Source organism: Nelumbo lutea, chromosome 3 (genome assembly GCF_056320005.1).
Source record: "Nelumbo lutea isolate HS-2025 chromosome 3, American lotus-T2T, whole genome shotgun sequence".
Classification (NCBI taxonomy): Eukaryota; Viridiplantae; Streptophyta; class Magnoliopsida; order Proteales; family Nelumbonaceae; genus Nelumbo; species Nelumbo lutea.
The window spans coordinates 62,091,283-62,103,662 of NC_142686.1; positions in this window are offsets into that span (position 1 = coordinate 62,091,283).

The window sequence follows — 12,380 nt, forward strand, 5'->3', positions numbered from 1 at the left end:
CCTTTTTATAGAGAGAGAGTCAAGGCTATAAGGAGGACTTAAATTGATACTTTTCCTATTAGGAAAAGAGATCTGACTATTAAGGGAGCGTTATTGGGGTTTCACCACGTGTCTAGTGAGAGCCTTCGAAGATAGGGTTTCCATCCCCTTAAGGATTCTCTACATATGCTACATCCTTTTGTGACCCTTTTATACTGATGTGGCGTAGGTGATGTTGTTATTTGCATTGCTCGCCTTTACTAGGCCCACGGGGCGTCCTATCATGTGCATATTTTAAATACGTGTTTCTGATATTTATTCCTGATCTATAGTAATTCTATACCTGTTCGAAGTTCATCACGGGTTAGCGCGTGTCTAAGGCTCATCATAGATCCGCATAGGACAAAGCTCATCACAACATGTGTTTCGGGTATGAGTTCATCACAGATTTGCACGATGGGTTATGGATTCATCAAAGGCATCTATGTAGTGTTAATTTGATACTCTCTACACTCTGATGGTCTTAGTGACCACTATGTACCTGCATTATCCCCCTTTTGTCGATAAGTGGGAACTTATTGATAAGCATTTTGTCATCATGTTTTACTTTGGGGTTTCATGATGGGGTGATGAGGAATAGGGTTGTAGATGTTGTGGCATCTTGACCTTTTCACATTAGGCCTGATGTCGTTCTAGTTCTTGATGAGATTTTCTACAAATTTTGTGTACAAAAAAATTTATTGGGGTATGTTGATAGCCCCCCCTGCTTTACACTTGTCAATAAGCATTCTGACATTCGACTTAATAATGCTCTTGGATGGGAATCGAGAGTGTTCGTTCTACGACTCAGCCCCCTTGCCTTTTTGATAAGGTGTTATTTATCGTGTTAACTTGTACATTTTTTCTGAGTTATTTGAGTCATGTACGAAGTTTTTGAAGATGTGATGGTAACATCATATAAGCATTTTTTAAGGTATAGCTCAATACTTCTTGTACTGAGTGAAAAGTTGGCTACTTTAATGTTCACCCCCCTGTATATTGATAGAATGTCTTCTATCGAGAAACACTTAAGTGAGGTTTGCTAGGTGTGTGAATACTTGCCGTCTCTTTATGTGAGTAGGGGGATGTTGTATGGGTGTTTCGTGGGCAGAGTACCCAGCCCCTGTTTGCCTTTATAAAAGGCATGAAGGAAAGCCCCCCATTTACTATGTAAGATTTTGGAACATGTTGATGCAATTTGAGCTTTTGTTGTGATTGCTTTGCAATTTGACTTGGTTATGTCATCGTGACTAAGTATTTGTGGTATTCCATCTCCCTTGGTTTTGCCGAGAGTTCTCTTTTTCCAAGGTCAATTAGTGTGGTTGGGATTTGTTAGATCTTTCCTTATCTAGTCAGGACGTGTCATCGCACTTGATTATGCGATGTACTGAGATTGATTGTCATGCCTGTTGTATCGTCCTTGAGGTTTCTGAGGTCTTTAGTATTTGCCAAAATGTTTCAATGCGGTCGAGATAGCTAAGTGTCATTGTATTTGAAAATTTAAATGTCATCGCTTATGCGAAAGTTGAATGATATTGCAACTAAGGGTTAATTGATATTGTATTTGAGAGAGATAGATGCCATCGCATATGAGAGGTAAATATCATCTCAAAGAATAAGGAAATTAAATTTCATCACACCTGGTGTTGTTAGGATAGTTTGTTGTACTTCGGAAAGCTAAGTGTCAGCATATCTTATCGCTTTTCAGGATACTATATATTTTGTTGGATATTGCTCCTAAGGTTGTTAGGGTATGTAACAATGTGCCTAGGGTTGCCAGGACATATAAGTGCACACCCAGGCTGCCAGAGCCTTTGCATAGGGCATGCGGTGTCGTGGAACTAGCCATGGCATCGTGAATCTGGCTACGACATTCTGGACTTGGCTAGGGAATGAGTGAGCGTGCCTGGGGTTGCCAAGGCCTGTGCATGGAGCATGTGGCATCGTGGAACTGGCCACAACATCGCAGAACCGGCCACTGCATCCTGGAACCATCCAGGGAATAAGTGAGCGTGCCTGGGGTTGCCAGTGCCTTCGCATGGAGCATGTGGCATCATGGAACTAGTCACGGTATCATGGAATTGGCCGCAACATCCTAGAATCAGCCAGGGAATGAGTGAGCACACCTAGGTTGCCAAGGCCTTCGCATGGAGCATGCAACATTGTGGAATTGGCCATGGCATCACAGAATCGATAGGGAATAAGTGAGTGCGCCTGGGGTTGCTAAGGCCTTCGCATGGAGCATGCAGCATTGTGGAATCGGCCATGGAATTGCAGAACCAACCGCAACATCTTGGAACCGGCTAGGGAATAAGTGAATGCACCTAGGGTTGCCAAGGCCTTTGCATGGAACATGCGACATCGTGGAACTGGCCACGACATCGCGGAATTGGTCATGGCATCCTGGAACTGGCCAGAGTATGTGTGTGACAAGCTCCTGGGGTTGCCAGGGCTTAATACAACCAGGGTGTCAACCCGAAGGCGGTGCTTGAGCCTAGTAAACCAGGCCTGCAATGAATGGGCTGTGCTACTGATCAAGATTTTTATGTAACGATGCAAGAAACATGTTAGTGAATTACAAGATATATGATGAATGGGTAATCGCTTGTTTAAAATTCATTTCAAAATTCACAAATTGATTCAGTCATATCTTCACTGTAGGATAAAAAAAAAGGGTGTTATTTGAAAACATGTTCTCGCTAAATACGATAAAACATAACTTTAAAACCAAATAATATATTTTAAGAGACAATATTGAAAGTATGTTTTGAAAATAACTATGTGACAGAGAGGCACCATGCTAAAGTACGATCATCATGTGTGGTTTTGGGTGGACACCAAGAACCAAGCTTACACATTTAGGGCTTTGGATCTAATTTGTTATAAGTTGAGACATACCTAAAAAGTAGGGTTAAATATGCTACTGCTCAAAAGAAAATAAACAAAAAAGTCCATATAACAAAATCCATACCGAAATTAACTAGTAATCACTAATCACTTTAACACGTAATCTAATTAGAAAAGCATAATTAAGGTGACATGCGTTTGAGAATTGCAAAAAAGGATAAAAAAGCTAAAATGTAAACCGCTAATTTTTGCAATGAATTAAATGTTCGCCCAAAACAGAAAAAAAAAATAGTAAATAGGAATTAATGATAACAATGGACATTATTCAATGACCCGGGGTGAAGGCCAATCAATGATTACGATAAGATCCATTTAATTATTTCGAAAAAATACATAGTTATTCTAATTAACCACGTTGAAACGGAACATATTGTCGTAGGAAGAAGTAAAAAGAACAAATAGTAAGATAAGGAGCATTAGGAAAGATACAACTGCTAAAATCTACCATTCAGCCACTAATCTAGCCAACGATAGCTAATGAGCATAGAAAGAAATTGAATATTGGCCACTTAATTTTGGGTGCATGAAGCTATGAAGCTACCTTCATTTATTGTAGACTCATCATGATGAAATAAACCAAACCTTGGATTAGTCAAAGTGGGTTTAAGATGCATGTGCGTATTATTTTGTCAATGTTAACGAATTTAAGCACTATACAAAGTATTGAATTAGTGGTAAAGCAATAGTCTGCTAGGGTTCGTATAACTCTATGGGGGGATACTTTTCTACTGTTTATTTATTTTCTTATTGTTATATTTATATATTTTATATTTTGATGTTGATTTCTAATAATTAACGCCCCCTTTTCCTTCTGAATGCTAAGGACAAGTGTTTATGTTGCCAAACTAATATACAGAAATTGCCATATTTTGTGTCAATTCTTTCGCTTCCTGTTATTTTATCACTAACGTATTAATTTCCAAAAGGAAGAAGAAGAAAGGTTAATTGAAAAAGTAATAGCTTTCTAAATAAGAATGGTCCTCCAAGATTTTCAGTATTTATTGGAGATAATTATTAAAAGATAAGATGTACAAAGATTTTCAACATTTATTTTGCGGATTATGACTCAAGTATTTTCCTAATCAGATCGTAAGATAATTAATGTTCGAATTACCTAATTTAATGGGATTTAATTTAAAACAATTGTTTAGGATCATTCACTGTTCAGACCTATTTAAAATCTCATAGTTATATTGTTATTAATTAAAGTATTATTGAATTCACATGGCTTAATAAATCTTCGCCCGATAGGCTTTCTAGCAATGTCTTACTGTTGCATTATATTTTGATTTTTCTCTCTTTTTTTTTTTTTTTTTTTTTTAAATCTTCCCTTCTTCATAATCGCACCTATAGTATATATTTAAATCAGGAGAGGAGAGGATACCTGTGTTCAGGATTCAACAAAGATCTTCCAGCGAAACGGTGTCCTTCAAAATGGTGCCTTCTTTTATAAAGTCTTTGGTCTCTGTTGATTCCTCCGTCGAAGCCATTGATCATTCAGCGGCCTAATTTGAGAGTTTGCAGCAGCAAAAAAAAAGAAGAAGAAGAAGAAGACTTGAGTTGTGATGTTAGACAAGTTCGAAATGATTCTACAATGAACCCTCTTTGTTTCAAGTCATCTTCTCGAACGATTTCAGTAACTTCGAGCCGTTTGCACCACGGTTCCGACAGAGTAGCGTTGCCAGTATTGGGTGACAATGATTCGCGGTCATCGCTGGTTATGTGAGGCCGAGCGGGACAAGGAATTTGATGCCGAGTATTTGATTCGTCATTGAGAGGTAACAGTTTGATGCTGAATTCTACCTGTGACTTCGGGGCCCATTTGCTCAAGTGAACTTGATAGGAAGGGGACTGGTTCGGACTCGGGGATTTCTCATTGCTATCGTCGGAAGAGGACGACGATGAATAGTGCCCCCTCTTTCGCTGACGGGAGGAGGGGAGAGAGACATCGCCGCCCCTGTTCTGTGTTGGGATTAGGAAGATGGACTTTTTTGGGAATTTGGTTCGAGCCAACCAAGAACTCAAAGGTGTGGGGCTTGTGCTCTAGAAAAAAAAAATCCTGATCTAAACTCTTACCGGAGGTGTTATTAGACAGTGTATGCCCTTAGCTTCAATCAGGTTGATCTACTTATTGTCATTTATTGTAAATGAATAAAGTGATTAATTGATTCATGTTATTATGGTATGTTTCTATGTAATACCCTTAAACTAGACACTTATGAGACTCGTGTTAGTTTAGAATCTTCATAGTCATTTGATAGATCTAGGGAGATTTATCCTGTCAGGGTTGACACTAATGTGCCACCAAGTTGGTTGGAGTGGTTTGTCTCAGCTACCAGGAGGAGACCTAAGGTACATGAAGCGTGGATTTTCTAGAAACCCTGAATCGGATCAAATTCCAGTATTGCCCTGGACCTTGGAGATAGATGGGCAAAACGAGAATGTTACACCTGACCCCTAAACTCGACTATGGTACTACACTAGGTGTTGGATTGGGCTGTCTTTGATATGCCAATCAGTGAGATCTTTTATCGAGTCAAAACTTGGGTATGTTGGGACAATCCGAGAACTCACTTGAATAGGTGATCATAGTGACAGGATCAACCCCTTTGTCGAACAAAGTGAATGATCGGGGAAATGCACTCTCTCTGATGGAAACATAAAACTATTGGTAGTGGATTTCAAATGTGTCTGAAATTTGGTTTTGCAAAATATATTTATATAGAGATATACTTATATATTATGGTTTCGAATTGGTTTGCAAAATGTTTTAATTCCCAGGATCCATGTGAGTAGAGAGTGCAACACTGTACTTTGCAGCCGAGAGAGATGTCTTCTCTTGTCGGACAGTGTTTGATCATTATGGGTTGAAAGGCTAAGTGTAAGGCCATTAAGGGTAATACCTGATGGGCTAATCTTGCATCTATGGCCCACAGTCCTTGGGTTTTCACAAAAATGGCTCAACCCAATGACTATTTAGTGTAAATGTTGGGCTCATTAAGAGCACATGTTTATGGACTCAGAGGTTTGTTGTGACTTACAGCGAATTAGGCAATGCCTTGTAACAAAGGCTAGGCTGAACCCATGTGGCTGATGTGTAAATCAATGCTAGGGTCCTACGCCATACAAAGAAAACCAAACTAGCCAGCACTTAATGGGTTAAGCAACATGACATAATAGGCCTAAAGCCCATTTCGAACTGGGCTTAAATGGTTTAATTAAATTGGGCCAATTTTGAATTTATAATCTGACTGGGATTAGCAGTTGAATAAGATATGTCTTATCAACTTGAGAGTCTAAATCTAAATATAAGATTTAGATTAAGAAATCTCATTCCTAATCAGATTAGGAAGCTAATCCTGAATGGATTATAAATAGGGGTGAATTCCAAGAAGAGAACACACTCCTCTTTGTAGTCTCTTCTCTCCCTCAGCTTTTAGCGCCATCCCAGTTCGATCTCCTCCTGCTAGAGCGATCAAGAAGTGTTCTTGATATTGTTTCTTGGTGAAGAAGCAATTAGAAGTCGTGCTCACATCACCCTATTTGATTCTTGGTGAAGAATCCAAGCTCTTGTTGAAGAACCGTTTCTACTGATCCTGCCTCAACATTCATTGTGTCATCTTCAGTGGAGGTGGATTTGGTGTCCTCTTTGGGTGTAAACACCTATGTTGGGAATTCCTTTTAATTCCGTATCAGGTATTTCCTTCTCCCTTCCTTTGGTTTTAGATTTGGTATGGTTTTGTTTTAAGAATGATCGTTGAAAATGTAATTTTCTAAAATAGGGAATGTGATTCCCATATGGGAGAGAGAAATTTTTGAAATTTCGACCAACTTTCTTATAGGGTTCGGCTATTCATATGATGGATCTCTCATCCCTTCAGGTGTCGTGAGAAAACTTATTTTGAGAAGGATGAAGTATCTTTCATGCTACATCTCCAGAGATTGGAGACAAGAACTAGAGATTCTATTGTTTTCATCATTTGTAAAGCTACAAAGGTTGTTCATGTCTCCGAAGGTCCGGAGAAGGTAATGGGAAAGAAAGAGATCATGGGGAAGTGAGAGGAAGAGGGGAAAGAGAAGGGAGAGACCCCCTTGTGAGAAACCCTAGGTCAAAGTTATATTGTTTTTTTCCTAGGGAAGAGTTGCTCTCCCTTTTTATAGAGAGAGAGTCAGGGCTATAAGGAGAAGGACTTAAAAGGATACCTTTCCTATTAGGAAAGGAGATCTAACTATTAAGGGAGTGTTATTGGGGTTTTGCCACGGGTCTAGGGAGATCCTACGAAGACAGGGTTTCCTTCCCCTTAAGAATTCTTTACGTATGCTACTTCTTTTTGTGACCCTTTTATACTGACATGGCATGGGTGACGTCATTATTTGAATTGTTCGCCTTTACTAGGCCCACAGGGCATCCCGTCATGCACATATTTTAAAGACGCACATGTTTCTGATATTTATTCTTGATCTATAGTAATTGCGTACGTGTTCGAAGTTCATCACAAGTCTGCGCCTGTCTAAGGTTCATTGCAGATCCGCGTGGGACAAAGCTCATTGCAACCTATTTTGGGTATGAGTTCATCGCAAATTTGTGATGAGTTATGAACTCATTGCAAACGTGCGATGGGTTATCATTCATCACATACATCCATGTATTAGTGTTAGTTTGACACCCTTTATACTCTGATGGTCTTAGTGACCACTATGTACCTACAAACACCTTTATCATCTCATTAATCAATCCCATTGAATGTCTTAGTGAAATGGATAGCCTAATTTTATGGTGCATATCCACCCACCAATTTGGTCTGTTTTCATGCTAATGATGGAAGGCCTTTAGAGATATCATCTTATGATATTAATCATGAGAGAACATGTATATCAGTCCCTAGGTCAGATTTAGGTTATACTATAGTGGCTCCCACTAACTTTTATAAAGTCATATTCAAATGGGCCCTTAATGAGCTAGGGTTCCCATGAGGTTCCTCCTGGGAAAGAAGTTATTGAGGAGGACGATTAGGACACAGAAGTCAATACATGGGCCAAGCACTTATGGCCCATGATAATCACATCCATTCAGCACATCACATGCACATACATAATTGATCCATATCAATTTAAAATTTGTAAAACCTAGACCCATTTAGATTAACAAATTATTTTGTCATGGTATATGGCCAAATTGCAAAAAACAATTCGGCCCATATAGCAGTCCATGTTGAAATGGGCTTGTCTTGCTTTAATATAACATAAAAAGGGTTTTCAAATATGGGCAGAATTGGTCCATGCAATAGGCCATCAAACCCCTGGCTTAGATTGATTTTGAGTAATTTAAACAATAATCCAAGAGGGTGTGATCAGACCCCAAAGAACTATAGGTTCGGCCCCAAAATATTGGGCCAAAACTAGGTTAGATTGGCCTAGGGCTTGGTGTCCAAAGCATCCATTAATTCATGTAGGTAATAATTTGAAATTATCAGTTATTATTCACAATCAAATCAAAAAATAAATAGTAGATAATTAAATATAAATGGCTAATGTTGATAGTGTGATGGTTTGAATCCAATCCGAAAAAAACTACATTGCTACAAAACTACAATCTGCAGATCGATCTCCATTTGCAATCTTTGTCTTCTTTGCACGCTCTAGCGATTTCTCTAATGTAAAGAAAAAATAGAAAAACCTAATCTCTATTGCTTACATTAGGAAAACCTAATACATTCTTTCTAGAAAGGAAAAAATTATAAACCGCATAATTAAATTAATAAATTCGGTGTTCACAAATCTTTCCACCACCAAGAGTTCAACCTCCATCACATTTTCAGCCTAAGAATTCAAGAATTCATGATAGAACAAATCTATAATATTATATATATATATATATATATATATATATATATATATATATATATATATATATATATATATATATATATTAAGATCATTGGCCCACTCTAAGAATCAAGTTCTTAGGGATTTCTGCTAACTGCTCAAATCAGCTAGACTGGTTCTTGCCAATTTGAGTTTTGGCTCAAATCTAGTTTAGTTCAGTTCAAGTGCTGAACCTAGTGCTCTGATACCACTGTTGGAAAGGTTAGAATCCATCATATGGATAGTTGAACCATGCTAGATGTCTGGGTGAAATTTCAAAATTTTTTTAATCATTTTGGGAATCAAATTCTCTGTTTTGAAAAATTGCAATTTTGTGGGTCAGTCTTGCACTAAACCAGACCAGATTTGAAACCAAACAAAGAGGGAGATGTATACCTGATATGGATACTACAAATTTAGATCCCAAGGTGGAGGTTCATGCCCAAATTAGTCCTAAAACCAGCCTCTAGTGAATTTGGCACAATGTATAGGTGAAGTTGATTCAGCAACACAATTTTCAACAAAACTGCAACCAAACTGCTTGGGTTGAACTAGGGAAGGTGAGCCTGATATCCCTTGAATTTTTCTTGCAAAAATCAATGAAAAAAACTGATCTATATTAGTCCTAGATAGCTGATGTCGAACTGGGAAAAAGTAGATGACAAAAGGGTGTTGTGAGAACCAGAAACTACAAAAATATGAATCTGTCTTGGACTGGTCTGCCTCCTCCTCTCTTATAATCTCTTATGGAGCTATCTCCTAATCTAATTTGGAGATAATCCAAATCTATATCATAGATCTAGAATCTAATTAGAAATATACCTTATTTTCCTATAAGATTAGGTGCTTCATACCTAGATTCGAACCCAGATTTGCTGCATGGCAAGTTGTCTTGTGCCAACTTAATTAATCATATTAATTATGGGCCTTAGGCCCATCAGTTATAAGCCTTACGACCCAAGGGTGTTGCATTGCCAACTTAGGCCTGATTTGTCTGGCGTGGGACCCCACAATGACCTAACATAAGTCCATATGGATTCATCCCAACCTCTGTGAAAGGCTTGGCCGAATTTACTACTAAATATAGTGAACCCCTGAGCACACATCACTATGGGCTCAATATGGGCCCAACGTTTATACTTAAATGATCATTGAATTCAGCCATCCTATGAAGATACAGGAATAATGGACTTAAGTAAGATAAAGTGCATCAAGTAATCAGCCTTGTAATGGTCTCTTACACTTAATCTCTCGGCCCATAATGATCAAACACTGGCCAAAAGGAAGGACCTCTCCCATGACAGAAATGTGCAGCGTCACACTCTCTACTCAGATGGATATCAGAAATTAAAACCTTTTTGCAAACATTTTTCATAAAAACATTAATATATATATATATATATATATATATATATATTTTGCAAAACAAAGTCTCAAACATAGTTGAAATCCACTGCCGGTAGTTTAGGTTTCCATTAGAAGAGTGTTATCATTCACTTTCTCCAACAAAGGGGCCGGTCCTATCACTATGATCACCCACTTAGATGAATTCTCAAACTGCCCCAACATACCTAGGTTTTGACCCTTAATGGATCTTATTGATTGACATATCAAAGATAGCTCAATTCAACACATGGTGCAGTACCATATTTAAGTCTAGGGGTTATATGTAACTTTCCAATTTTGCCCATCAATCTCTAAGGTCTAGGGTATAATTTGAAAATGGTCTAAGTTCATTGTTTCATCCAAACACACATTGCATGTGCTTTGGGTTTAATCCTAGTAGTTGAGACAAGCTGCCCCAATTTCTTTGGCAGCACATCAATGTCTACCTTGGTGGGATACTCCCCAAGTCTATCCAATGATTGAGAACATTCTAAACTAATACAAGTCTCATAAATGTCTAGTTTAAGGGGTAATTTCACAAAAACATACCAATATCAACATGAAACAATAATGTACTTTTATTCATTTATAAAAAAAAGTATCTGCACATCAATCTGATTGGAGCTAAGGGCATACACTATCTAACACATTGGGCGTTCACACCTTGCACCTTGTCCTTTGGCCCCTTGCTCTTCATCATCGATTTCTTCCTCATCAACAATCACCGTGTGCACTATGAGGTACCACTACAGAACCTCTAAGGGTGTCGCCCCTCTGTGACGGTTCAGCCACCATCAGCGCCATCAGCACGCCATCCAAGTGTTTTGGGTTGGGCCCTTGTACTCTTTTTGTAAGGGGGGTATGCCAATGGCAATTATATAAATAGTAGTATGCATGTACAGTATTTTGATGTATTATTCTGTCACTCTTCCAAAAGCTTAATGTATTCTTTGAGGGGAGGTAGGTAGTCGAGTGAGCTCATAAGTGTGTAAAGGTTAAGCACGAGATCCCCTCGACACTGTACTGTGTGCTTGTGCTTATCACTGATTAATGCAATACAAGTGGCTTTTGTCTAATTTGTGTGCACTCCTGTTTCCTTTTGTGTGTTGTTGCTTGCTTTTGTAGGCTTTCTCGACCCCAATCGAGTGCCGCACGGGGCCCCGTCGACTAGTCCCATGACAGTTGGTATTAGAGCCTGGTTGACACTATCGGTTGTCAAGCCCAACAAATCCTTGTCGTGCCCCGCAACAACACCAGCCCGATGAAGAAACGTGACACGCAAGAGGAGATCCAAGAAGGGATATCATGGGTTTATTATGAGGACGAGCCTAGAGATAGCTCTCCCAAAGACAAAGGCATCAGATCAAAGCATAGCAAGCGTGACAAGTCAGTTGACAAGCTTGCGACCATGGACAAGCGCATCATGCGCTGTGAAGCAGTGGTTGGAGAAACTCGTGACCGCGTGGACGAGCTTCAACTCAACCTTGAGACCGTGGCCTCGGTGGTGGAAAGATTGGAGGACTGGTTCGGTGATAGCTCCAACAAGCCTGACAACCCCCTAGAAGACCTGGTGAAGTGCCTACAGATCCAACTCGAAGACTTGAAGGGCGAAATGACCCTTCTGAAGAGGTTGATGGCCAATACAGCCAACACACCTGCTGCTCCAGCCCCTCCAAAGATCAAAGTCCGCGAGCCTACCTCATATGCAGGGACCCGCGGTGCCTGGGAGCTTGACAACTTCCTGTGGCAAATGGAACAATATTTCACCACCGCCGAACTTGTTGAGGAGGCGGCCAAGGTGCGTACTGTTGTTATGTATCTTACTGATGTTGCTATGTTATGGTGGCGCAGGAGATGTGACGATGCGGAACGAGGATTATGCTCCATTAATACCTGGTCCATGTTCAAGAGCGAGATAAAGCGCCAATTCTATCCAGAGAACATAGAGTACCAAGCTCGTCGGAAGCTCAAAAACCTAAAACACACAAGCTCATTGCATGAGTACGTGAAGGAGTTCTCCGCACTATCGCTCGAGATCATTGACATGTCAGATAAAGACCTGCTCTTCAACTTCATGGACGGCCTACAACAATGGGCCGAACTTGAACTCCAAAGATGAGGTGTGAAGGACCTCGCCACAGCCATGGCCGTTGCTGAACAACTGGTAGACAACAGATGACCAAGCAAAGACGGCACCAAATCCA